The sequence below is a fragment of the Nelusetta ayraudi genome, unplaced genomic scaffold (genome assembly GCF_046127955.1).
Source record: "Nelusetta ayraudi isolate G7.1 ecotype Tasmania unplaced genomic scaffold, CSIRO-AGI_Nayr_v1 ptg000005l, whole genome shotgun sequence".
NCBI lineage: Eukaryota > Metazoa > Chordata > Actinopteri > Tetraodontiformes > Monacanthidae > Nelusetta > Nelusetta ayraudi.
In genome coordinates this window covers 4,621,275-4,648,847 of record NW_027466055.1, presented here as the reverse complement: position 1 = coordinate 4,648,847, position 27,573 = coordinate 4,621,275, and the positions used below count along the sequence as shown (strand labels likewise).

The 27,573-nt window shown below is 43.5% G+C and overlaps 1 protein-coding gene and 1 long non-coding RNA gene across 2 annotated transcripts in view; both read right to left on the bottom strand.

The window, feature by feature from the left end:
* Positions 1–27,573, bottom strand: part of LOC142904391 (uncharacterized) — a 329,108-nt gene that overhangs the window by 47,965 nt on the left and 253,570 nt on the right. The window lies entirely within an intron of this gene.
* On the bottom strand, positions 9,028–12,556 carry LOC142904352 (uncharacterized). Its single transcript, XR_012929381.1, has 2 exons — positions 12,376–12,556; positions 9,028–12,256 (listed from the first exon to the last, which is right to left on the bottom strand). It is a non-coding gene; the product is annotated as an uncharacterized LOC142904352 (long non-coding RNA).

Below are 27,573 nucleotides of genomic sequence, written 5' to 3'. Positions count from 1 at the left end.
AACAAAAAAAGCAAGTCTTGATTGAGTTTGATTTGGTCCAGTCTGCCAACATCTGTATTATTTACAAGGTTTTGTGGCGTCCTTTCACAGCTGACCTCTGCTCACAGCTTCTTTCTCTTCAAAAAGATCCTTTTCTTCTTAGCAGCTTAAATACAATATTGATTTTGAAGGTGGATCAGTAAAACTTAAAACTCTGACCTGAAATAGTTGATTTTTAATATACACAGATAATATACAGAGAAATCATAAACTTGTACCTACAGAAAACCATCTGGATTCAGATAGCCTTATGTTTGGTGCTGAAGGAAGATGTGACTATTGCATGCTCCAAGCGAGCATGTGACAACCAGGAGGCACAGCAGTGCTGCTGGGGCTGTGCTGGTGCAACAATTATCCATAGTTTCAATGTGGAACCAGTTTATTAACTGCAACACAACCACCCACACAGCTGTTTGACTGCAAAATGCTTCCCATGTGTAAAAACTGGCAACAAAGTCTGCAGTGTTTAAGTGTTTTTTTGTTGTTTTTTTTTGAAGGCTATTGACTATTAGTAATAGGAGTTCACTGTCACCATGGGCTTTTTCTGTGGTCTTCTTCTTTGGTTTTGGTTCTGCTTTGTTAACCTGATCAGGTTCAGTCAAGTCTACAGAGTTGCCATAGTTGCTTCATATCCAAGAAAGAAAGAAAACAAAAAGTGTTTGGTCAGTTTGTTAACCAGTGGCTAGAAATCATTTTAAAGCAAAAAATGCATGAATTATCAATTCTCATTGATTTTATATTGCAACAACAAACAAATCAATTTGTGTGTTTTTAGTATATACATTCATGTTTGACTCGATGTGGTAAGGAAGGTGACATGGAATGAAAATGGTGAAACAAAAGTTCGGACAGCAGCAAAAACTAAATTATCAGACTGAAAGGTCAAAAGGTTCTTTCAATAAACCTCCAGTAAAATAAGCGTAGCTGGAGAAAGTCCAGAAAAATACCACAGACCATCTCATCGTTAGTGCTACCTTTGCCCAACTTCTCCAGTACGAGAACTTTTAATTGCCTCTGAGCTCAACTTAAAGGAAAATATATGAATAAAGCAGCAGGTCCAGATAACAGGAACGTAGCTACTCTGAATTACCTCTGTGGCAATAATGACTTGGAGAAATCTGGAGGGAAGCATATCGGAGCGACCTCGGGCCAAAGTGACAGACCGGTGAGAATGAATCCTGGAGTGGCAGGGCAGCTTGCAACCGCGGGAGGACTCCCGACTTGATTTCTTCATCAGCAGGTGCCAGGGTCCCATGACACACGGCACACATGCTGCCAGGATGCAGTCATACCTCACACACACACACACACACGCTTGCGTTTGATCCCATCCAAGTAAAGGTCTGAGACCTCGTGTCAGGGTTGCATGCTGATGCAACCCCTGAACTGACCATATGCCCCTTTGGACGAACACCTGACCTCCTACGTCTGCCCTGAGCCTCTCTGATATCGTCATTAGCACGGTGCCATAAGAGACGCTGTCATTTAACTGCATCTAAATGTAAACATCTCAAATGTTTTTGGGAGCTTTCATGGCAGCTGAAATCGCAGATTGTCCTTGAACACTGTTCAAAGGCAACAAGTCCATCAAAAAGACTTTAATTTATAATCCAAAGTGTGAATATTTAACACAATATACTCTAGAAGTTGCTCAGATTTCTATTTTTGTGTGGGAGTATGTAGCTTCTATCTCCATGGCTTGGAACACAGGACAAGGGCATCTTGTTGCAATTTCTACCATAACTTTGCGCTCTCTCTTTTTTTATTGTGGATTTATACACCAGGACCTCAAAGTTTGTTCAAGATTATGCTTGTTGCAAAAACGTAACTTTATACGATGAAGTTTGGACTGGTCTTTCTTCAATATCTCTTCTATTTCTGGGGTATATTTGAATTCGCAATGTGTGATTGTGATGATGTCTCATCGGACTGGTAACACGATACTGGCTCGGATCCAACATATTTGTATTTAATCCTGAACCTGACATCCAACACATTGTGCAATGTCAAAGGTTATTTCTTACAGGAAAACTAATTTATCAAAACATAAAATCAGACATGAGGAGCCTCTTCTATCTACCCTGCCAGTGCCTCTTATATACCCAGATGACCAACGACTGCAGGAAGTGATGGGTGTCATGGGGAGTCCCTCAAGTAAACGGTACAAGGCGCACATTATGACTCGTCACGAAGTAAACATGACCTTAAAGTCTTCTTGACCTGGAAGGTCAACAAGGGAAAAAAATACACAGAGAGAAAAGCTGAGATAGAATTTACTTTTTCATGATGTGAAAGGTGAAAGAGGAGATTGACAGCAGAGGAATATAACACACAGTATATAAAACCTTTTCCATAACAATTCAATGGCTATGCTCTTTGCCAATAACTATAATATAATAAATTAATGTAATGATAATTAAATATGTCTCCACAAATGTGATGCATGTCTCTTAACGCCTTACTTTTCTCCCAAACTTGTCTCATGCACCAATAAAATGCACAGTGGACTCACAAGTGTAAGAAACTTTGATATCAAACTCATCTGGTGCCCGGACCTGGACAAAATCCATGTGGACGACTAACCCAGTTCTCAAAGACACTTCCTGAGGTAAATTTAGAACAGTGGGGCCTGGATTGGAATAATGAAAGAGAAGAAAACAAAACTAGCCGCAGGTATTTGTCACTGTCATGTGTGCGGAAGCCCGGGATTCTGGCTCGGGGTTCAGAAGTGTCACTGGAGACCCCTGGACTGGAGCTGCTCTTACATATTTTAAAATGAAAAAAAATCTACACACATAGAGCATCTATTAGAAGATCAGTTCTCAGCACATGTATCACAGTTGAGACTAATGAATCCATTTTGCGCAGTGTTTGACGTGCTCATACGCTGTCGTTTTTTTTTCTTCCATTTGACAAATATAAAAAAAAATATTTTGATTACGTTGGTCTTCTCGGTGAGCATGCAGGCAGACGTCAGCTGGTTGGACTTAAGGGTCTTTTTTTTTAATTTAATACACTTTAGTACTAGTTCAAGGTATTTTTATTCTTCTGGTCACCTTCTCCCATTGTACCTATTATGACAGTATGACCTTTAGGAATAATGAGAAGCTCCAAAGGCAGCCATGACAACAGGTCTTCCTCCGCGGTGTAAAAGCGGCCCCAGGATGAGGTAATTCAGCGGCTGACAGGGAAGTGCACCGCGCTCACTTCCCTGCCGAACAGAGGGACTCCAGTCCGCTGATTAACGCTGACAGGTTGAAGAGCACATTGTGCCAGCGCATTAATAATAAACCCTCTAAATGCCTGTGTATGCTTTTAGGGAAGGTCATGGAGCGGCGAAGAGGAGGTGAGACGTGAGGATGAAGGATGAGCAGGCAGTGACAGTCGGGTTAAAAGACGCCTTGGCTTGGTTTCACACACTTTGGCCTTCATTTATCAAAGCGAAGCAGACACCACACCACTTTTCAGCTGCACAAACCATTTAAGGCCAGATTTCTCTTGACATTCATGACGTGTGAGTATCTGAACATGTTTCCAGGCATGGATACGAGGGAGGGTGTTGATTTTGATTCTGTTAACCATGGTTTTCCTCAAGACTTCACAAATATACAATACCATGCAAAGAAAGCTCACTGAGCTGGGAAGTGTTGTCACAAAGTTGAAAAAAAAGAGTTAACTGTAGGTTTTTTTTGCCAGTCTGAAAAGTGTAGATCAAAGGTGGACAACTCAACTCTGGAGCTCCACAAAAACAACAAAATCCTGGTCAGACCAGTTTCAAGATGCAGCACTGAGCGTGACACTATGACCCCAGCCACACATATTGCCAGACCAATCCCTAACCAACTGTTGGGTCAGGTCAGACTCTATTTGGGCAGAAGTGATGCAGACTTTGATAACACCTCTGTAAACAGCTGTCTTGTTTGAAATACTGAACCTCTTTTCAATGTATCCCTTCTCAAACAATGCCTTTGTCCGCTGAAGTCAGTGTTGCTGCAGCGGCGCTACTGTGCAATTCAGGAGAGACGTGTGAAAGTAGTCTTAAAAATATTGAGAGTGTATTAATAAAGAATCATTGAGAAAACTTAGAACTGCATTTCTACGGATGTAGAAGTAAAAAGTAATGCAAAATACATTTAAAATGCCAAAGCCCTTCTGGAACCTCCACCGAGCCAACCGTCATCTAAAAGTTCTCTTTTTTTCCTTTCTTACGATGTGACGATCGTGTCCAAGTTGAATTGATTAAATACTCTCATTCTGCAGTGGTACAAACTCCGCGAGGACCTTTATGTACAACTGGACTTTGTTTTCGGCAACCTGAAGAATTTTCACCTCTTTCATGTAAGATCATCTGGATTTTAGTGCTTGTGCTTTTTTCTAGATTTTAGGATAAGAAAAATAGGTGTGTGTGTGTGTGTGCGTTGATTCTTTTTTAGGAATCAGGGGATATTTTAGTATGTAGAAAGTGCATAATTAATCATGGCTTCTGGGGAGTTCAGCATTAATTGCCTGTGCAGATCATATCCACCCCATCATTTTCTCCCACTGTGAGTCTCAGCGTGAGTAGAAGAAAAAGTAAAAGATCTCACCAGGGGAACAGAGGGCTCACAAAGTTTAACATCGTAACACAACGTTATAAGTTCAGTGAATTATGTTTTGAATATTATCAGATATTTTCCTCTTCCAATTGAAGTCAATGTGTCCTAATCAAACTATTTGATTTTGAAGTGCCATTATATTTTCGACACAGAAAAAATAATTGAATTAAAAGAAAATGCAGTCCAGCAAAAGTGCCTACAGATATAAAAGTGATCGGCAAATACACAAACAGTAACATTGCTGCGAAAAAGAATGTATAGCAGAACATTTGAAAATGTTTTGTGATGTTTTGAGCCAACAACAAAGGGCAGGGACACAAAAAGAATGCTGCTGAAACTTCCACAAGTCAGGGGGCTTGTATGCTCAGCGATGTTTGCCCTTTGTGCCAACGTCACTGTGCCAGCTCTGTGGGAGCAGGTCCCCCACTGACCGATGACCAGGTTGTGAATCATTGATCTGAGCAAATCAATAGTCAACATGTCCATCTCCTGGCCACTCTCAGTGGGTCGCCATCTGTGTGCGTGTGTTCATATCCTGTCCGGAGCCATCAAAGGGGCCCATCGGTACCCACCAGGTGGCTGCCATCTGCGTCGCTACCGCTAAACCCGCAGCACGGCTCCCTGCGTGGGAGACTGTTGCATGCATGCATCCGATTGATGACACTGACCATTAAATGTCACATTTCTGCAGTGCGTATCCATCGGCGGCTGCGTTTGTGTGCGCTGGGGGTGGGGTCGGGCGGGGCGGGGTGGTGAGTCAGCGAGGTGAGAGCGGGAAGATGGCAGAGGTGCTGGCCGAGTTCTGAGGAAGACGGAGCGATAACAAAGCTGCAGTAATGAGCTCGGAGGGCCGCGAACATGACGGCGAGGCTGTGAAACTGGCCTCACGCACTCAGTTGGACAAACATGGAAATGTGGTGCGTTGGCGTGCGCCTCCAACACCTCTTGACAGGTTCCTGTTCACGCGTTTCGCACTTGCTGGGCCCTCTGAGCGCAAGCACAAGTCAAACCTCAAACTCGTATTTAGCCGCTGGGGAGGGCCATGGATGTGTAATGAAGAACTGGATACCAGACCGGCAATAATGTGGCTTAACATTTTTCCCCAGTGGCCACTCGAGGTGCTGCAGACAAATCCCTACGAACCCCCAAAAGCATTTTCCCTGTAGGCTGCAATACAAAAATAAATGCCTGTACAATGGTTGACATGCGGTTCAGAACAAATCTTTCAATTGCAGATTTTTAAGTCATGTGAAGAAAAAAAAAATTAAAGGCCAGAAAATCCCCAGAAAATGGGTCATTCCCAGCGTGATGTCCATCACTGTACATCTCTTGAGTTGTTCTAGTGCGTCACATGAGTCACAGAAGCATTTTGGAAGTGGCACTACTGCGTATGCTCCATGGGGCTGCGTAATGCAGAAGTAACCCAGAAGCCAAAAACCTTTTCGGTGTATGAACGGGCCGTCATATTGGACCCTGGGATGCTGAGGGCCACAGTCTGAGTCCATTCGTGTTTTCATTCTGCCAGTGACAAAAAAACAACTTTTCAATCAAAGGGACTAAAATTGCTGGACAAGATTAAAATTCTACTTATATTCTGCCTATATTCTATTGCCTTTCCCCATGTTTATTTTATTCTATTGTATTTTATTAGTTTTAATGTTTATGTAAAGCCCTTTGAATTACCTTGTGATAAAATGTGCTGTACAAATAAACTTGTCTTCCTTTCCCTTGCCTTGCCTTGCCAAGCGCCTCCATTGTGCCAAAGCGTAGGTTGCTTTATGCAATTTTGTCTCTGTTTTCGATCAAACAATCAACTCAATCAATCATGTTTTCATTGTGTGTCATTCATTGTATGTCATCGCCTGCACCTGTCTTAGTTTTGTGCCTTTTTGAAAACAACCCAGCTCATTAGCTGCAGCACTGCTACAGCCAACAATGACAGCGTATGTTGGTTTTATAAGTCTTGCATGTGCCAGTGCGCGGGTCTGTGTGTGTGCTTTAAAATGCTGTTCCCTAAACCTCAAACAGGGAGTTTTATCAGAGTAATAGTTACGCTGCCGAGCAGAAAAGCAAACATAATGTAGATAGTGTGACCTTCATGGTGAAACAAGAGGTGGCTGCCCATCAACATGGTGAAAATGAAAAAAAACTACAGAAAGATGAATGATGTACCGAACCATTAAAGTTCAGTACATCGGGTGTTTTGAAAATGTCATGTTAGGTCAAGGAAGTCACACCTCTGTTGCCACTTAACAGTTCTCATAAGGACTGAACCTTGGATCACTGGAAAGCTTTTTAGTTTTTTGGAACAAATTTCCAGTCTCTCCATGTGTTGGTATTGACTATTGTTTTGTTGGTGAAGTACAAAGAAGTATGGAGGCAATTTGCACCGATGGAGTGAAAGCTTTTTATGGAGTCAATATCCTGTTATCGGAGGCGTTTGGACGGTCAGAGGAACAATTACATTCATTCACAATTTTGTTCTTCATTAAACTATGTTAGATTAATTACATTTCTATCCACTTAGTGTGTCAGATTGGTTCTCCAAGCAAGTCAGTGCAGTCACTGGGTGGTTTTCATCAGTCACAGCATTAAATAAAATGAGAACAATATTTGATAAACAATGATGAGCTCACTGCTGTGTGTCTGAACCTGCACAACTGGCATAGTCTGTGTTGTCTCACAAGTTAACATCCATCCTAGATTTTTCTTTCCACCTGAGGTCTGCCTTTCCCTCACACCTGACTGAGTCTGACAAGATTCAGCATTGTTAATTTATTCTAATATTGAGCGCCAGCTGGACAATCCACATGCACAAATCTTCGGTTTGTGTGTGTGTGTGTGTGTGGCTTCATTAGTGCGATCTTTTAATTTCTCACACTTTTCACGGAGCTGTTCTACCCGGTAAAGCCAAGATGACAGGGTCAAACGTCGTCTCTCCTCTCTCTGCTCCAGGTGTCAAAATAAGACAGGAAGTCAGAGGGTGTGATTCCTGTTATAATATGAGTCAGCTATCGCTGAAGCACAGCTGTTGCTACCAACAACTCTTATCATCACCTTGTTTCTCAAGATTATTCTGCCACTTCTCTCTGCATACATGTTTACTTTGAAAATAAAAACAGCGGCTGTCGTGAAACCCAACCGCTTTGAATTTCAGGTTTTAAATAAGGTGTATTCAAAATCATTTCACCAACCAATGTTACGCTTGTGCACTACACACACACCAAAACAAACTGGTGCAGGCTCTTCCTTTGGAGCCTTACAAGTTGTAAACAAGCACCTCTTACAGGCTGCCTGTTGGCAGCAGATTTGCTACTGACATGTTTATTTATTTATTTATTTATTTATTTATATATCTATTTATCCATCCTCCTGCAAGATCTGGTGAGACACTGTGGCAGAAAAGAAGGGGGAAAAAAACATAAACTGTCCATGAACTGTGGTTGGTGTTCAAGGAAACAGTGTAGTGGCTTTTCAAAGCAAACCATTACACCATTGCTTTTTTTTTTTTTTTTTTTCCATTTGGTGCAGATGCTGTTCAAGGTCTGCTAGGGGGTGGAACACAAGGAGCCATGTTCAATGGGGGAGACAAGAGGCAGAGAATCTGCAAGGACAGCAGCATGGGCAGATCATTCTGCATTGAACACACACAAAACAAATGATTTTGTTCGAAATAAAACACGATTTTGAGTTGACAATCTTCACTCATGTCGCAGAATTCAATGTCTGAATTTAAAAAAATATATTTACAAGCAGATGGATAATAATGAGAAATTTTCCGTTTCTCTGTCTTAAGACCTTAGTAATTGTCGCTGATATCCCACATGGTCTTACAAAAATCACCAGACCTGATTCGATCTACATTCTGCCATTACTGAGGTGCAATATAGTGATGTGATTGTGGAAGTATGAATGTGTTTTATACAATTAATTGATTAATAATACTACTGAAAGAAAAACAAACAAAGCATGATTATAATTCATTTTTAGTGACTTGCACTTGCACTACCTACATCCATATTTTTGAATTTAATGCAATCATTTTCATGCAAACAGAGCCCTTTGAAATTTCACCCTTTGGACCTTTAAAGTTCTCAGTGTTATCTTTGATGATTATTATAAGCATATTATTTAAGTAATAAATCAAAGCAATCATTTTTTTTAGACTTGTATAAAGCAAGGTGTCTAATGACGGTGTTTCCATGCAACAATAAATGTTTTACGCCCTCCATGGTTGCTCCTGTGTCGACTGTCTGCTACCAACCACCCAGAAATGTGTTAATATTGTAGAACCTCAGTCACGAGTCCAACTCCATGGTCTACAATGCCAGCCAGATATTATCTGCAAATAATCCATTACTCAGGCCAGCACGTACTAACGCCACAGGGTTTGTTTGTTTTGTTTCTTGATTCAGGATCTATCACGCGGCCCAGATACGGCTGGCAGAAAAGCCTTGGCGAAATCCAGGTATATCGTCGGCCAGGAGAGACTCCAACCTCACACCAGTCCTCCATTGGGCTCTGCTGGTGTTACTGTCCTACTGAGATGGGCCTCTGCTATGATTGCAAAGGAAGATACGACATGGAGGAGGGCAATCAGTCGCTCTTGTCCTGGCCAAGCACTGAGTGACTCCTTCAATTAGGCAGCAGCAGCGGAAGCGGTGGGATCAGTTTTTGCCCCACAAGCAAGCGCCACTCCGTGAGGACAGCAAGGTGAAGATGGCTGCCAGTAAAACCAGACAACTACCTCTGTCGTGGCTGCCATCTTCACTATCTGAGCCCCAATAGCAGCCAACACAACTAGTGTTCTAGATGAGCACAACCATGCATTGAGCCACTTGCATTGCAGCTAAATTAGTCGCATTACAGGTACAAATCCGAAAAACAGCATCAATATCAAATATTATCATTTTGACAGACTTGTGTCCTCTTGGTGGTGTCAAATTGAGAGCCTTCTCTTGATTGCTGCCACTGCTGCAGGCCAAGTCTGTCTCAGAAGCCCTAGCTGTAATGGCATTAATCAACTTGGTAAAAAGTAGATAAATAAATAAAAGAGAGAGAGGGATTAATGATGGGACTGATGAGAACGAAGGAGTAGCAGGTGGCAGTGAGAAGAATAACGTGATTGTGGCAGCTGCAGCTAATATGGAGCTGGAGAGCAGTGGCAGTTAGAAGCTGAATGGCACTTTTTTTGACCTCCACCTTCTGAGAAGAATAGTGTCCTAAATATAGTGATAGCATCACCATTACTCAGGTATCAGTTACAAGTTGGGCATAAGTAATCATTCCAAACCACAGTGAGTTTCTGTTCATGACATGGCAAAAGTCCTCATCAATGAATTATTATGTTTAATGAAAAATACACATTTCACTATTTTTCAGAACAAGAATTACAGTGATGGATGGTTACTGATTATAATGGATGTTTAATCCCTTCCCTTGAAAACAGAGCTTAAGTCAAAATTAACCTATGGTGGACGTGGACATTAAAAAAATAAAATATATATATATATATATATATATATATATATATAAGTATATATATATATATATATATATATATATATATATATATATATATATATATATATACATATACATATATATATATATATATATATATATGATAATGACAAACTTTCAATTTGTGAAAGGAAAATTTCCTGTGATTGCTGATTAGGCTGCTAAAAGACAGTCATCTGTACCCACTCAATCATGATCAAGCAGGGGGAAAGAATTCCTGACTTGTGCGTCTGATTCAAGAATCTGATCTCTCTATTGTATATATACACACAAGTTCGGAAGCAGCTCGGAATATTAATGACACCTATATTATTTTCACCATCGATTGTCAGCAGCGTACTTTATGAAAGTCATTTGTCATCAGTCTTGACTTGAATCAGGGTTCAGGGTTGGTAATTGATGACAGGGAAATTATTTTTTGGGTTTTGTGATATTTGCTCTCTCTCACACACACAGTGTTGTGACTGTATGAAGCCACGTACAACATTAAAGTTTGTCATTTTGGCTGCAAAATAGCGCAACCTTCACTTTCACATCATAGCGTCGGAAAATATGGGTGGGAGGTGTCGAGATTTTCAGTGACTTTCCCATTTTTAGCTTTTGACGGTGTCTTGCTCACTTCCTTTATTAATGCTGTTCGTCTCCCTTTTGCAGCATTAATTACTCACTGTCAATCTTCTTTGAGTTAGACAAATTGGTTCTCACTTTCCCCCCCCGTCCTCATCCAAAGGTATCATCAGTTGGCGGATATATTTTCTGCAAATTTCATAAAAAGCTTATTAAGCTCTGACAGTACATCATCCTTGTTGGATGCACGGCCAGACGCATGCTTGCTTGTTTCATAAACACAAGAGAGCATCACTGCGTGAAATGAAATGGAGTCCCTTCTGGTAAACGTTGGGTTTATGTTTCATATTAGCATGCAGAGTGTAATTAAAAATCGAGGCAAACCTGTGACACGTGCTCAGTGAAATGGAGTGTGCTGATGAAGCTGCATTAACGCACTGATTTTTAATTAGCAATTTTGAGAGAGCGACATAAGCCGTGCAGTAAGTCTGATTAAAAATGTTTTCATTTGATTTCCTTATTTACAATACATACGTTTTCTTTTCATGTTTGAAAAGTCTCCCTGTTTGTGCCAGTAAACGCGCTATGGGGTTAAAGCCACAGAAAGGCAATTAGGCCGTGCTTTCATTTCAGTTTCATCCCATCCGCTCCTCCTGCATAAGCATATGAGGCAGCAGTTTATTAAATTTACCTGACAGCGTAATTACAGTGCATACAGTACATACCCCAATGCTAATGTTGACCTGTTGTGATAAAAGGCAGATCCTAATTAGAAAATTATGCTATGCAGCAAATAACCACGGAGCAAATACGTGGCTGTGCACCACCCTAATCCACTCTCTGCATTATTCATGTCCTTTTAAGCAGCGGAGACAGTGCGGCGCTGCTGCAGCATTTGCTGCTGTTAACCCAGAGTCACTCCGAGGGAGAGCTCCCCAGTTTATTAAGCCAACATGCTGTTGCTCGGCCACATCTCATTAAAAAGTTGCTTTTTTTCTTCTCTTTTCTCTCATTCTTTTTTTTTTTTTTTTTTTTTTACTAAGGATTGCCCCGGCTGGAACGCAAACATGTTTTTTAAAATGCATAGCCGAGGACAAAACTTACATTTGTGTTCCCACAGCACCTCTCAACGCATGCAAATTTTACTTTGAAATGGGAAATGTCAAAATGGTATTACAAAAGTGTTGATACATTAATATGTCATGAATTTTAAAGCAAATCAAATGGTGGTATAAAACAGAAGGTCTATTTCTTTAAGGCACTTGAGATTCCTTCTTTTAGGGTGCATTAAAAGTAATGACAGGCAAAAAAGATAAAATCAGCATTTATGAAGTAAAAACAAAGATGTACATCCAGCTCAACCACACAACCTTCACATTTCAGCAAACTATTGTGTATTCCTAGTATTTTAATGCTTTTGTCACTTTGACATGAAAACCTGTGTTTTGTTCTAGTTTTCGCTCGGCCACCTGATCAGCAGCTGAACATGTTTACTGGAATGTTGACCAGTTTACTAAATCTCTCATTTTAGTCTGAGGCTGCCAGCCGCACCTTTGTGGAGGCGAGCTGCGAAAAACCTTTTATTTTCTGAGCTTCATGCAGAAAGATGCACATGCACACACGCAGGCGTATTGTGCACATAAGCAAACACATGCAAACGTGCAGTGGTTCAGAAAATTGTCTTGCGGAAACGTTTGTAGGGAGGCAGATCAGCAGGAAGACACAGGAACCCACAGTTGCTCTTCTCCGGTGCTCACTTTGATTTTACATATATTTTTAGATTGTTTTAAAATAACTTTGACCCTATAACACAGGAGAGATTGTGGATTTTTTTTGGGTCAAAGTGTTTGTAATAATGGTCACTTGTGTGTTGGTTACAACACAACATCTCATGTGCTGCTATAAGACGCAGTTTAGGACAAAATTTGAGAACAAAGGGGAGGAAATGAGCTTGTGTACAAAGATAAAGTTAGAGCCAAACTCGTATTGTTCTCAATATCTTTGTTATATTATGACTGACTCACAGCGACTGACACAGGGCTCAAACGTTGAACATTCCCCCCCCGAACTTCCGTGTCAGCAAAACTTTAGGATCTTTGGGTCTACTTCACTTTACCAGGCAGGTTCTATTGAAGTGATTTCTTGATTGAGAACAGGTGTGGCAGTAATCAGGCCCGGGTGTGGCTAATTGAACTCAGGTGTGATAAACCTCAGTTAAGTTCTGGGGGCGGGGGGGTCAATTCTTCACATAGGGCCATGTAGGTTTGTATTTTATAAGAACAAATCATTTATAATAATAAAAACCTTCATTTAAAAAGTGCATTTTGGGCTTACTTGCGTCTTTGAGTAGAATTTAAATGTGTTTGATGATCTGAAACATTTAAGTGTGAATCAGGAAGGGGGCAAACACTTTTTCACACCGCTGTACACACACACACACACACACACACACGTATATATACGTGAGTGTGTGTATATATATTCCACCATGTCAATCCTCAAAGTTTAAACAACCCACCCAACAACTTGTTTTTAACACTACATGAAGAGCTGTTGACGTTTGCTGTGAAGAGATTTGATAAAATGACTCATCATAGAGAAAAATAAAACTAACATAATTTTTTAGGGCACAAAGAGAAGGAGAAGAGAAATCAGACTGACTGAAAAACAGCTCTTTTGATGCCATAATCTCCCTTTGTATGCTCTCTCAGAGATTTCCTGCCGGAGTTTGTGTTGCAGGAGGCATGAGGAGGGCTGGTGATTTTGCGTTTTTTAATTAAGGCCGTTGGTTATGTCTTTGGTTTGATTATGAGACTGTGGCGCGGCGCAGCTCGGCTCGGCTCGGCTCGGCTCCGCGCTGGAAGAAAGGAGAAGCTCCCCTCGCAGAGCTTCTCATTAGAGACACTCCCGGGGCCTCATCAAAGATCTCCCTCCTTTTCCGCCACTTTCCTCCCTCCCCGTCTCCTTCCACAATGTGCCGTTTTCCCAGCGCGCCGCTCCCTGCAGCTCCAGGACATGCTTAACAAACACGGCAGCAAAACACCCCTGCCCACCCCCAGCCTCTATCCACCACATTTTGCTGCGCCACAGAAGGAAAATCACAGCGACTTTCTTCCGCTGTGAAGTTCACTCTTTCATCTTTGTCAACAGAGATGAGGTTTGTCAGTGATGGAAGTTTTTACAGCATGAAACAAGATTGAAGGTTCCCCCTGCTCTTGTCGCTCCACGGGTGGAAAGGCACCCCGGCACTCTTACACCACGGCGGCACAGTAGCTTTACTCGTCCTCCGATGACACTTTTACCTAAATATTTACATGGCGGCAACATTTTATGGCAATAAAACAAACGATTATCCTGGTAATCACATTGTATTTTGCCATTACAGGTTTTACTGCTCCCCATCTGTCTGCAATTAGCTGTAGTGATGTGAGAAGAACAAGCTTCCTTCTCATTCTCATGGCTTCTGGCCCGGTCCATCAATTATTTATCACCTTGGTAGAGCTGCAACAACGCACACACTGGGCTAATTGGCCGGAGCGACTGGAAAACAGTCAGCTCAGCTGGTAAAAGCATTCAAATCTTAAGCGGGTCTCTCAAAGCGAAGATGAAACTTGTGATCTGTATTCTTCACGTTCACTAACATGCACGAAGGCACACTCTCACGAGCTTCTACCCCAAACACTGGCTGGTGAACAGCCGTTTATGAATCATGACATGTCAAAGAGGCAAACCGCTGCAGTTCTTGTAAGAACATTAAAATAAAAACAGGCACAGATCAGGACACACCACAAATGCAAATTTACTTGGTGAGCAGACAGTGCAAATACACTCAGCAGCCACTTTATTAAGTGTTCAACTGCTTTTAACACAAATGGCTGCTAATCCTATGGCATCAACTTAAACACCACATGTACATACCTACTGCTTGTAGGTATGTACATGTGGTTTAGGAGGACGGCTGCAGCCAATGAAAAGAAAAAAACAAAATATTCATGCATACCAACATATGGTACTTATTGGACAGCTGACTTGCAAAGGAAAGGGAGTGAGGGTGCATTCATCACAGAACAAAACGAATAATTAAAATGGAAAAAAATGAAGAAGAAAATAATTACTTGTGCAATTTGGCCAGGAAAACAAAATATGTAGTGTAAAAAAATGAAAAAAAAAAAAAAAACAAGTAAGTAATTTCACATCTTGATATCACATCATCATCTGCTTAGATAATTTCAAACAATGATGGAAGGTGTTTTTTTGCTACAACTAATTATAATTGTGTGATCTTGAGATAACAATGTTCATTACCTCAAGATCACAGTTCAGCTGTTATTTTGTTATGGTTTCTTTTTAAGTAGAAGATGAAAGAACAAAATCAATGTTAGAGGAACAAATAAATGAATTTCTGTATTTTGTCTGCCAGGCCAAGTTGAATAATTGAATGAACAAATGAAACAGAAATATTCACTTTTTTCCATTACACAATAAAAAATAATAATTGATTTGCCATGCAGTTTTTTTTTTTTTTTTTTTTTTTTTTTATGTCATTCCTCCCTTCAAAGACCTCATCAGCAAAGCAACCACTCCACTTTCTGCTGTTCCTGCCGGGAGGGAGAGTGACTCAAGCGAAGCTCCAGTAGCTGATTAAAAAAATAAAAAATAAATAAAAATAAAAACTTGAGCAAGACTTTTAGACCTGGCGCGAAGAACATGGAATACACACTGGAGTCTCATCAAGCATAAGTGGAGTCTGGGAATATCTGAGCTGGAGTTCGGAGTCGAGTGAGCTGAATGAGAATCTCACTGGATTCTCATTTGTCACTTGACTGTCAACCAATATCAAGCCCAGGGCGACTTAATATGATTCATGCTTTCATTGCGTTGCTGGAGGTTTTGACCAAATGATGAGGGCGAGAAGAACAACACACAATGAGAAAATATATAAGTGAATCCTTTTGGAAGCTCTGGGTTATGCTTCTCTGTTTTTCACTAGTCACAGTTCAATACGAATTGAAAACCAATTTCAAGAAAAAAGCTGAATCGTTGGAATGGACAATCTGTGGTTGTTTGGTCAGTGGATGATGCTATAAATAACATACCAAAACATGGCTGTGATAAAATGTGAAAGAACCGTCTCCTACAATAAGGGGTGTGGCGGTGCTGGAGTACAGTCCGGCTGTCTTGGGGTGAAAGTGAGGAACACACTGGGCAAGTCACTAGCTAATCTCACGCAAACAACCGTTCGCCCTCACACCTAAGCACACTTTAACGTTGCCCATTAGCCTAATGTGCATGTCTCAGAACTGTGGGAGGAAGCTAGAGTATCTGAAGTGAACCCACGCAGACACATGGAGAACCCTAGAGAGCCTGGTCGGAACATCAACGAGGGAGGGGACCCGTGCTGCGGAAGGATCCTGTAGAAGTACCTGCCGATAAGCTGTGCAAAACTGGACTGCATGGGCGAGTGGTGGAGCAGTGGGTGCCGCCGATCACCTTGGACAGAGCACAGCTCCACGGGAAGACAAACTCTGCAGCGAGGGGGGTGGGGGGGGTGACAAAGTGCTGAAGGGCTCAAACAAGCCCTCAGCTCGGAGCAGTGTGAACACTGATAGGCCTGTTTGGGGCTGTGTCACAGGCTGGAGATCAAAGCAGAATATACTTGTGTTGTGCTAAAGCAAACAGAAGGGAACAGAAACAGTACAAGTGATTCAACAGAAGAACTTGGAATCGACCAGGTGAGTTTTAGAAGTCCAGGGAGGTGGTGGTGGGGGGGGGGGGGGGGGGGGGGGGGGGGGGGCGGTGTTTGGCAGCGAAACAGCAGATAGACCTCCCATGGAGTTGTGACGCTACTGGCGAAGGCTGACGGCATGCCGGGACCAGACAGAGCTGATGGTCCGGTGAATGATGGTAGCAAATTGAGGCAGAGACAGAGAGGTGTTTGGAAAAGAAGCAGGGCGATGATGGGCGAACAGTGGGGGAGGGGAAGTGAAGAGAGATGGAGGTGAGAGCTGATCACACATAGATGAATGTGTTTTACAAAAATTGCATGATCTGTAATAATTAACCGAACATGTTGTTTCCATGCATACTAATATTCATTGGATTCCATTTTCTGTTACTTTAGGCGTAAATATGGATGACACAGTGTTGTCAGTTTGTCTGCTGTTACTGGTTTGTGTCTTCTTTTTACGACTGTGACGTTGCGAAGGAACCCCAGACAAGCTTCTAAGTCATGGGACCATGAAATGATCTTGGTGTTGACCACAGAGGCGCGTAGTCCACAGAGTTTCATGGTCAAACTGGGAATTAATCTCCTGCAATGTGGCCTGATTTTCACAAGACAGAAAACATGTTCTTAAGAAGAAGAGGAGGAGAGACGTTGTGAGCAAATAGATGACTGGAAACAGAACCAACCATCTTTCAACTCTTCCCCATTCTCTCTCTCACACACACTTTGTATTCCTCTCTCTATCCACGGCAAATTGCTCTGAGACTTTCCGAGCTCCTTTAGCTCTGCTCTCACCTGGGGACCGGCCTCAGCCTGCGATCCGTGCCTCGTGCACTTCTAACTTTAAATGCTTTGCCATGAGCTCAGCCAATTAAGACTCCTGTTTCCCCAAAGACCTGCCTTGCTTCTGGACCGCCAGTCATTGGAAATGAAAATAATGTAGACGACGCTCCCCTGATGCCGCAGGCGAATAGCCTCCTTAGGTACGCGCCAGCTCTCGGACAAGTCGGGGCTTCTGACACTAGCCTAATGTGGAGTTGACGGTGTGAAAATATCACAGCCCTGCAGAAAGCTGCCATCTTCACTTCATAGGAGATCAAAACCAATGGTGTCAGCTCTGGGCTTGTCACCATTAAATTTGCTAGCTGCCTAATTATGAACAGCTCTGAGTCAGGAACGAGGATGAGCCCATTACAGGCTACTGGTGTAACCCCATGAATTCCGAAACCTTTACTGGTAAATTGCTGTTAAGTGCCGAGGGAAGGGTGAGTCGCATGCAGTGTAATAGTCTCCTCTGAGATTGGAATGGTATTTACACTGGCGTGGGCAGAAATTGCAGTGTGGGCATAGACAGCGAAAACTGGGCCGGCCAAAAGGTGTTTCCTCCACAATTAGGCTTTTATGGGAGTGAGATCAGGGCTGGAGTTGAATAGCATTAATCCACTGATACCCCAATACTACTACGGCTGAAAATATTTTGTTGAGTGCTAAAGTATGATAACCATTTTGTTGCCTTCGTTAATGAAGATATTTTTCTTCACTAAACCAAAGAAAAATGTCACATCAACATCACCATTTGCTGATTTTAGTGTCAGCTGTTGTGAAAGTCATATGTTTATTACTGATATGTGCAGGACAATCCTATGTTTTAACATAATTTTAATGCTGCTTCCAACTTCAAGCTTTGCAACCTTGCAAGTAATGGGCCAGGGTGGACAAGTGCCACTCACTCGTCACTGGCCCATCCATCCATGTTTAAGCTAAATATATGATTTATTGTAATTAATTAGAACTCATAACAGTACATTTGTTGCTGTCTTTTCATAATTGTTTAATTTGTTGTTACATTGAAACTGCTAAAACAAATTAAAGGAAGACATAAAACCAAAGCTTAAAACTGGGAGCATGCAAAAGTAAAGGCAACTTACAGTGTGTTGTCACATGTTCTTGAAGAGTTTTTCTTCCCGCATTTTGTTGTGTTTAGCTTTGGCCCCGTGAGTCAGTAGGATAATTGTAGATGTACAATTCAGTATCTATACAGAATATAAATGATCACCCTCTGAAATTATTTATTTAAAGTCATATATGTGTTCAGAAACTCATTGATTGCATGTTTCAGTTTATGAAACTCTGGATGCTAAATTACATCCCTGCACAGTCACTTCATTTGTCATTCAATTAGAGGCAAGTTACCAGGTCATGGATTCCTCTAATCGATCTGCTCATTTTTAACTGCAGGTTGTGCATAAAATAAATCTAAAAAGTCAGAGAAAGTGTCAGATCCTCTGCAAACCACATTAGCTGTGGCTTACGTTCTGTATTTCAGGCTCATTTTATATGGTTTCAATGAAAGAAGCAAACAGAAAAGGCTGATTTCAATAAAGAATAAATTATTTGGCAGAGCTTCCCCGAGATGAACGTCTGCATTTGATATCCACTCACTTCCAGCCCTCGCCAGGTGGTTTTGTTGTGACGTTCATTTGCCGCCTGCAATTAACTCAGCATATCTCTGTCATGATGTTAAAATAAACTGCAATTTAGCTCAGAAGGCTATTTCAAAGCGTGTGAATGGAGGGGTAAATGGTACAACAAAATGATAGCAAGAGGTTAATAGGAAGAGAATTAAAAGTGAGATTAGAGAACAATTTATTCCGAGACCACAGAGAGGAGAGGGGTGAGCGAAGTAAAATGGAGACAGGGAAAAGGAAAACACAGAGGTGAGAAGAAGCAGTATATATACAGTAGATGGTTGGCCAGTGACATCCCATCATAATCCCAGTTCAACCAGCACTACCTTTCTGTTTGGCATGACCTGCATCCAACCTGGAGCACTCACATTAATCCTTTTTGAATGACATGCGTGTCCTGTGCACGCACCATGGGCTTCATTTCCAAACGTTACACCATTTATGTTATTTTTGGTTAAGGTGCACAACAAGTTCATGACAGTTGTGGACTGCTTGTGCATTTATTGGCTTTTGAAAATGTTTTCATCATTGTCAGGTGAAGTCAAACACTGATCCACAGGTAAGATTAAGTTTGTATTGATCACTCAGGTAAATGACAAGATGGCTGCACCAGATTAAGCAAAGCAGCTATTTTTTTTTATCTGTACTGCAAACTATGTATAATAACTTTTCCATCCGATCATTAAATTATATTATCAAAATAATTGTGATTTCTTCCATCCCAAATTCTCCTAAAATGATGCAGATCCTTCATCTCACAACCACGTCTCTGTTGCACCTTCATTTGAGAAACTATATTTGGTATTTGATTGAATTGATAAAACTGGGTTGTTTTAACAGAACTGAAAAAACATAGTTAATCCAACAGAGGAAACTTGGTATATGTAAAGCGCTTTGCAGATTTGGAGCCACACATTTTTATTGGATGGAAATTTAAGAGGTTCTGGCTGTCGGTGGGGGAAACCAATAATATATTGTCACACATTTCGTCTTTCTACATTGTTGGCGCATTATATTTATGTATTGATTGATTTATAATTTTTTGGCAAACATACTCACAGTTTGGAGTGCGTTCAATCAAACAAAGGTGTTCTGTTCTGCCTTCCAAACAATCCAGCTCACGTCTCTGATGTGCGGTCTTTATCTCAAACTTTTCCCTGTGCGCCACAGAGTTGGCTCCTCACTGACAGAGCGTGTTGTATGCGTGAGTCGTCTTCATTTTCTGCCTTGTCCTAATAGAGCTGACTCTGCTGTCCTCATGTCCAACAGCCAGATGCAGAGTTGGATCAAATGGATCCCACTGTGTGGGTGTGTAGTTGGGGTTGAGATTTGTCAGCATGAGAACCGAACAAATTCTCCATTAGATCTTATCTGTGAAGGAGTCACATGGAGCTGGAAACAAATACGAAAAAAAAAAGACTTTAGAAAGAGACTGTATTTTCTTACTATTAAAAAAGGAGTAGCAACTCTTTAAGTGGAGGAATTTTTTTTCAGGCACAATTTTACCTTTAACATAAATAGTTTATTTTCTCTGACTGACATTTATGAGTCATTGCAAAAATAAACAAAACTTGCTGCAGATGAGACTAGAACAGCAAGGATAACTGTAAAAATCAGTATGGTGCCATTCCTCGACATGGCATGGCAGTTATTGACATTTGTGGTATTGCGGTAAGCTTATATGATATTTACTCAGCAGGGAAAACATTAATACACCCTTGTCTTGGTATCAAGCAGGGCTGCAGTAGAGGCAGCTGTCATCACAAATCCCCACTACACAACACTGCACACTTTTATACATGCTGACAATGTGCCCGGTTCCAGTCTAAAAAGGTTGTTAAAATACTGTTGTGAGACCGGAACATGGTGATTTTATTTGCTTCACTGCAATAAGGCATCAGCTGGTATATGAATCCATGTTCAGCCTTTGTCCCACTTAATTTCAATAGGAACAAATCCCAAATACAGGAGAAAACAGTTTATTTAGATTTACATGACTTTTTTTTTTAGATTATTAGATTGTCTCTTCATCTATTTTAAACCATTAAACTATTATGTGGAAGAGCGACTACTGATAAAATAACAGAATAGTATGCCTTTGGTAACACAGGAAAACAGGCTGCTGATTATTTAAAACCTACTTTTAAAAAGCAGTAAAAATGACTGGAGCTCATAATATTTGCTCAAGCTGTGAGATTCTCTCCAGGTTCAGCTTCTTAACAGTTCAAAGACTTGCACATCAGGCTAATTGGCACCTCTAAGTTGTCTGTAGGTGTGAGTGTGGATGTCTATTTATGTCTCGTGGCCCTGTGATGAACTGGCAACTTGTCCAGGGTGACGCTCCACCATCACCCTGAGACTGCTGCATCGCAGAGACCAGTTGGATGCAACTTGATTGAATTTGCTCTTTTCGCAACATGTTGAAATCATTGGTCCAATGTGTCAAGTTTTCTGATTTAATATTAAAATTAATGAATTGAAATGAGATTGGTTGAATGAATAGCCACTTGATACAAACATAAGTCCCCTTTTATTTTTCTTCGATATTTTGGGGGGACATTTTAGGATTTCAATGATCAGTGGTTACACCACACAGTTCCCCCAAAAGTTAACTGACACAGGTTTACCTGACATTCACCCTTTTCATGCTAAACTACATAATAATAATAATAATAATAATAATAATAATGATAATAATAATAATAATAATAATAATAATAATAATAATAATAATAATAATAATGTTCACCTTCAGAACAACACTTTCAATTTCATTGGCCTTAAAATTATGTTTATTTCCATCGAGCACATCTGGTCGAATAACTTTATCGGGATCTATAAAAAGTTTAAAATAATTGCATTGAGTTGAGTTGTCAGAATTCCCTGTCAAAGTAATTTGGCCTGCATTGTTCCACAGACTTTGAAATCGCAATTCAGCTCTCGCACTTTGAGAGAAAGCGGTGGAGGGAAAAATGAATTCAATCTCTTCCTTTACTCATTTTCCTTGAGCGGTGTTCTGGTTTTTCATCATGCACATCGAAACATTCTGCCCCAAAGCAGGTTTATTTGTCTCGTTTTATGTATGCATCCCTCTTGTTTGTGTTGCCTTTATTTGTTGATAGGCTTTCTCTTTTGTATTACCAGAACAAATTTAATTAGAGCTAAAGGAATACAAATCAGCACTCACCCACCCAAACGCTATCCGCTGCCCTAATAAAGGGACTCCTAGAAAGAGGGAAGGAAAGAATAACAAATGTGTTTGTGGAGAGCTGAGCAGAGCTGCTCGAGGAGTGTGACTCTTTTAACAAATTAATGCAATTTCACAAAAGTGGCCCCGTGGGCGACGAAGTGTAAGTGGGTCCTGCGACGAATACAAAAGGACGTTTTCTCTGGATACTTGGAACATGTTTCGAGACAGTCGGGCACCAAGACATCATCTCATTATATCGTCAGCTCTAAGACATGCCCACGTTTGTCTGTAATTTCATTCAAAATGTAGTAACCCTTTTAATTTTTCAAGACTCTTTTTTTTAGGAACAAGGCTATACCAAGCGGTTTTATTTTTGTCACGCTGCATTTCTTCTATTTCTCCTTGAGGATCCCTGGGCCCCGGCACATTTCCGACCTCCCACTCCACACTCACACGGTGCCTCTTCACAGCTTCCGCGTGTTTTCTTTTCCTCTTCACCTCTGCTCTCCACTATTTTCCCGCACTGTTTCTCTGTCTCCGTGTTTACCATTCCCATCCTGCACCGTCTCGCCTCCATTGGCAGACGAGCACCTTGACCCGAGCTCCCTCTCTCCATCTCCCACTGTCGAGCTTTGTTTCTCTGTGTTAATTGGCCCAGTCTTCCTTCTGTTTCATGCACCCATCAATGGATTTTTTTTTTTAAATGGTTAAAGGGTTAAAAGAGACAGAGGTCTGGGCCAAGAGAAGAAAGTGAAGTAGACAAACATGGCAGCACCATATAAATAAGCTTAAATTATCAGCTCTTTTACTTGGTAATGTCTTGAAAACAATCTTTTCAGAATGAGCAGCACTCATTTTTTCTACATTAACAACAAAACCAATATGAAGGAATGTTGAAGGCTTATTTATTTATTTATTTTTTAAAAGAAGAGGATACTTACTTAATGAAGCATTGCCAGAACACCATGTCTTCTTCTTCTTCTACCGCTTCATCCGTGGGTCGGGTCGCGGGGGCAGCAGCCTTAGCAGAGATGCCCAGACCTCCCCGGCCCCAGTCACCTCCTCCAGCTCGTCCGGTGGGACCCCAAGGCGTTCCCAGGCCAGCCGGGAGACATAGTCCCTCCAGCGTGTCCTGGGTCTTCCCCGAGGCCTCCTCCCGGTGGGACATGCCCGGAACACCTGCCCAGGGAGGCGTCCAGGAGGCATCCGGAACAGATGCCCGAGCCACCTCAGCTGGCCCCTCTCGATGCGGAGGAGCAGCGGCTCTACTCCGAGCTCCTCCCGGGTGGCCGAGCTTCTCACCCTATCCCTCAGGGTACGCCCGGCCACCCTGCGGAGGAAACTCATTTCGGCCGCTTGTATTCGCGATCTTGTTCTTTCGGTCACTACCCAAAGCTCGTGACCATAGGTGAGGGTGGGAACGTAGATCGACCGGTAAATCGAGAGCTTCGCCTTTCGGCTTAGCTCCTTCTTTACTACGACGGACCGGTACAGCGACCGCATCACTGCAGCCGCTGCACCGATCCGCCTGTCGATCTCACGCTCCATCCTCCCCTCACTCGTGAACAAGACCCCGAGATACTTGAACTCCTCCACCTGAGGCAGGATCCCCCCACCGACCCGGAGAGGACAAACCACCTTTTTCCGGTCGAGAACCATGGCCTCGGACTTGGAGGTGCTGATTCTCATCCCAGCCGCTTCACACTCGGCTGCAAACCGCCCCAGCGCACATTGGAGGTCCTGGCTCGATGAAGCCAACATGACCACATCATCTGCAAACAGCAGAGACGCGATCATGTGGTTCCCGAACCAGACTCCCTCCGGCCCCTGGCTGCGCCTAGAAATTCTGTCCATAAAAACAATGAACAGAACCGGTGACAAAGGGCAGCCCTGCCGGAGCCCAACACGCACTGGGAACAAGTCTGACTTACTGCCGGCAATGCGAACCAGACTCCTGCTCCGATCATACACGGACCGCACGGCCCTTAACAGAGGGCCCCGGACCCCATACTCCTGGAGCACCCCCCACAGGATGCGTCGAGGGACACGGTCGAACGCCTTCTCCAGATCCACAAAGCACATGTAGACCGGTTGGGCGAACTCCCATGAACCCTCGAGCACCCGGCGGAGAGTATGGAGCTGATCCAGTGTTCCACGACCCGGACGGAACCCGCACTGTTCCTCCTGGATCCGAGGTTCGACTATCGGCCGTATCCTCCTCTCCAGCACCCTGGAATAGACTTTACCGGGGAGGCTGAGGAGTGTGATCCCTCTGTAATTAGAGCACACCCTCCGGTCCCCCTTTTTAAAAAGAGGAACCACCACCCCGGTCTGCCAGTCCACAGGCACTGTCCCCGACCACCACGCGATGTTACAGAGACGTGTCAGCCACGACAGTCCCTGCACATCCAGAGCCTTGAGGTACTCGGGGCGGATCTCATCCACCCCCGGAGCTTTGCCACCAAGGAGTTTCCTGACTGCCTCGGTGACTTCGGCTCGGGTAATGGACAAGTCCTCCCCCGGGTCCCCCGCCTCTGCTTCCTCCGCGGAAGATGTGACGGCAGGATTAAGGAGATCCTCGAAGTATTCCTTCCACCGCCGGACAACATCCCCAGTCGAAGTCAACAGCTCCCCGCCTGCACCATAAACAGTGTCGGTGACGAACTGCTTCCCCCTCCTGAGGCGCCGAACGGTTTGCCAGAACTTCTTCGAGGCCGACCGAAAGTCCTCCTCCATGGCCTCCCCGAACTCCTCCCAAGCCCGAGTTTTTGCCTCCACTACCGCCCGAGCTGCAGCACGCTTGGCCTGCCGGTACGTGTCAGCTGCTTCCGGGGTCCCACGAGCCAACATGGCTCGATAGGACTCCTTCTTCAGCTTGACGGCATCCCTTACTTCCGGTGTCCACCACCGGGTTCGGGGGTTACCGCCACGACAGGCACCGGAGACCTTACGACCACAACTACGAGCAGCCGCGTTAACAATAGAGGTGGAGAACATGGTCCATTCGGACTCAATGTCTCCGACCTCCCCCGGGATCTGGGAGAAGCTCTCCCGGAGGTGGGAGTTGAAGACCGTCCTGACAGAGGGCTCAACCAGACGTTCCCAGCAGACCCTCACAATACGTTTGGGCCTGCCAGGTCTTTCCGGTCTCCTCCCCCGCCAGCGGATCCTGCTCACCACCAGGTAGTGATCAGTTGACAGCTCAGCCCCTCTCTTCACCCGAGTGTCCAAAACACAGGGACGGAGGTCAGACGACACGACCACAAAGTCGATCATCGACCTCCGCCCCAGGGCATCCTGATGCCAAGTGCACCGGTGGACACCCCTGTGTTCGAACATGGTGTTCGTCACGGACAAACTGTGACTAGCACAGAAGTCCAGCAACAAAACACCGTTCGGGTTCAGATCGGGGAGGCCGTTCCTCCCAATCACGCCTCTCCAGGTCACACTGTCGCTGCCCACATGTGCGTTGAAGTCCCCCAGCAGAACAACGGAGTCCCCAGTCGGAGCACCATCCAGCACCCCTCCCAAGGACTCCAAGAAGGCCGGGTACTCAACACTGCCATTCGGGCCATAGGCCGAAATGACAGTGAGAGACCTGTCCCCAACCCGAAGGCGCAGGGACGCGACCCTCTCGTTCACCGGGGTAAACTCCAACACGTGACGGCTAAGCTGTGGGGCAATAAGCACGCCCACCCCAGCCCGCCGCCGCTCACCGCGGGCAACGCCAGAAAAATGGAGAGTCCAGCCCCTCTCGAGGAGCTGGGTTCCAGAGCCCATGCTGTGCGTGGAGGTGAGCCCGACTATATCTAGCCGGTACCTCTCGACCTCCTGCACCAGCTCGAGCTCCTTCCCCCCCAGCGAGGTGACATTCCATGTCCCTACAGCCAGAGGCTGTTTCCGAGGCCCGGGCTGTCGAGGCCCTCCGCCTCGACCGCCGCCCGAACCACACTGCACCCGACCCCTACGGTTTCCTCTGTTGGTGGTGAGCCCACAGGAGGTGGGACCCGCGTCGCTCCTTCGGGCTGGGCCCGGCCGGGCCCCGCGGGCGAAGGCCCGGCCGCCAGGCGCTCGCATACGAGCCCCGGTTGCGCCATACCGGGCGACGTCACGGTCCTCTTTTTGATTTGCTTCATAGGGGTTTCTGAGCTGCTCTTAGTCTGTCCCGTCACCCAGGACCTGTTTGCCTTGGGAGACCCTACCAGGGGCATAAAGCCCCAGGCAACATAGCTCCTGGGATCATTCGGGCACTCAAACTCCCCCACCACGATAAGGTGGCAGCTCAGGGGGGAGGAACAATCATGAGAGGAACACCATGTCTTTCTCAGAAAATGCTAAATACCTTGTACAATTACTTTCAAGAAAAACATTCTTTTTTTAAGATTGGATGTCTAATTTAGCTGCAGAGCCAAACCAATATTGGGAGTGAATGTTTTTTTTTTGTGTGGCAATACAGCCAGCAATAAGAACAAAAAAAAAAAAAAGATCTCTCATGCATTAGACCAAAATAAAAGCACAGGTAAGATATCAGGCAGGGTGGAGGTGTCTGGAGGAGGACCGATGAAGACCAAAGATATTTTGCAGCCAAACAAAACTTTTGGCTCACACTGATCAGTCTGTGCATATTTTGTCTTTCCACTATACTAGTTAAAATTCTGGCCACCTCAAAAAAACGTCAAACTTTTCTAACAACTTTTCAATGAGAGTTGGCAGATAAGAGACACACGGGCGATTACATTAACTGTTATCTATGGGTTCGCACCACAGGAAAGCAAACATACTTAGCGCGACGTTCTCTATCTGGACTTAACAGTTTATTGTGTGTGTGTTGTTGTGAGTGTACGCGCGTGCATGTGTGTGTGCGCGCGAAAGAGTGTGTGTGTTTGAGTGTGTTAGGACAGTTGTGCGGGATGTGTGCAAACAGAAACTGATAAGCAGGCAATTCAGTCAGTTTGTGTGAGACTAATTGGCCTCTGTAATAAAACCACTGGCTTAATGACTCACGCAGATATTCGGTTTGTCTGAGGCTGAAATCTGAATACTCTGGAAAAAGAAAAAAGAATGAAAACTCTGGCCAAGGTCAGGGCCGTACAATAACAACTTTGTAAAACCCAATGTAATATTTATAGAATTGATATCACAGTTGAACTAATACTTGACAGTGTGTTTTTTCCAATTTAAAACTGACAGTTAGGGTAATGAGGAAAGTGACACTCCTGTCACTGAGTGACTGACTGATCTGGTGCAGGACTGTGTACCTGGTGTCTGTCCGTCTGTGTCTGTGTACAGGTGTGTTCTCAGACAAACCAAATCAAATTTTCATTCTCCTTCACCCAGCCATCTGAGGACTCTGTGTAAATGTCGGATATTAGGAGATTTGTTGGTTTTGTTTTGTCTGAATTCCAGTTGTACAATCTCTTTAGGATATAGACAGAATTGTGACTTGTGCATTTCAGCGCTTATGCC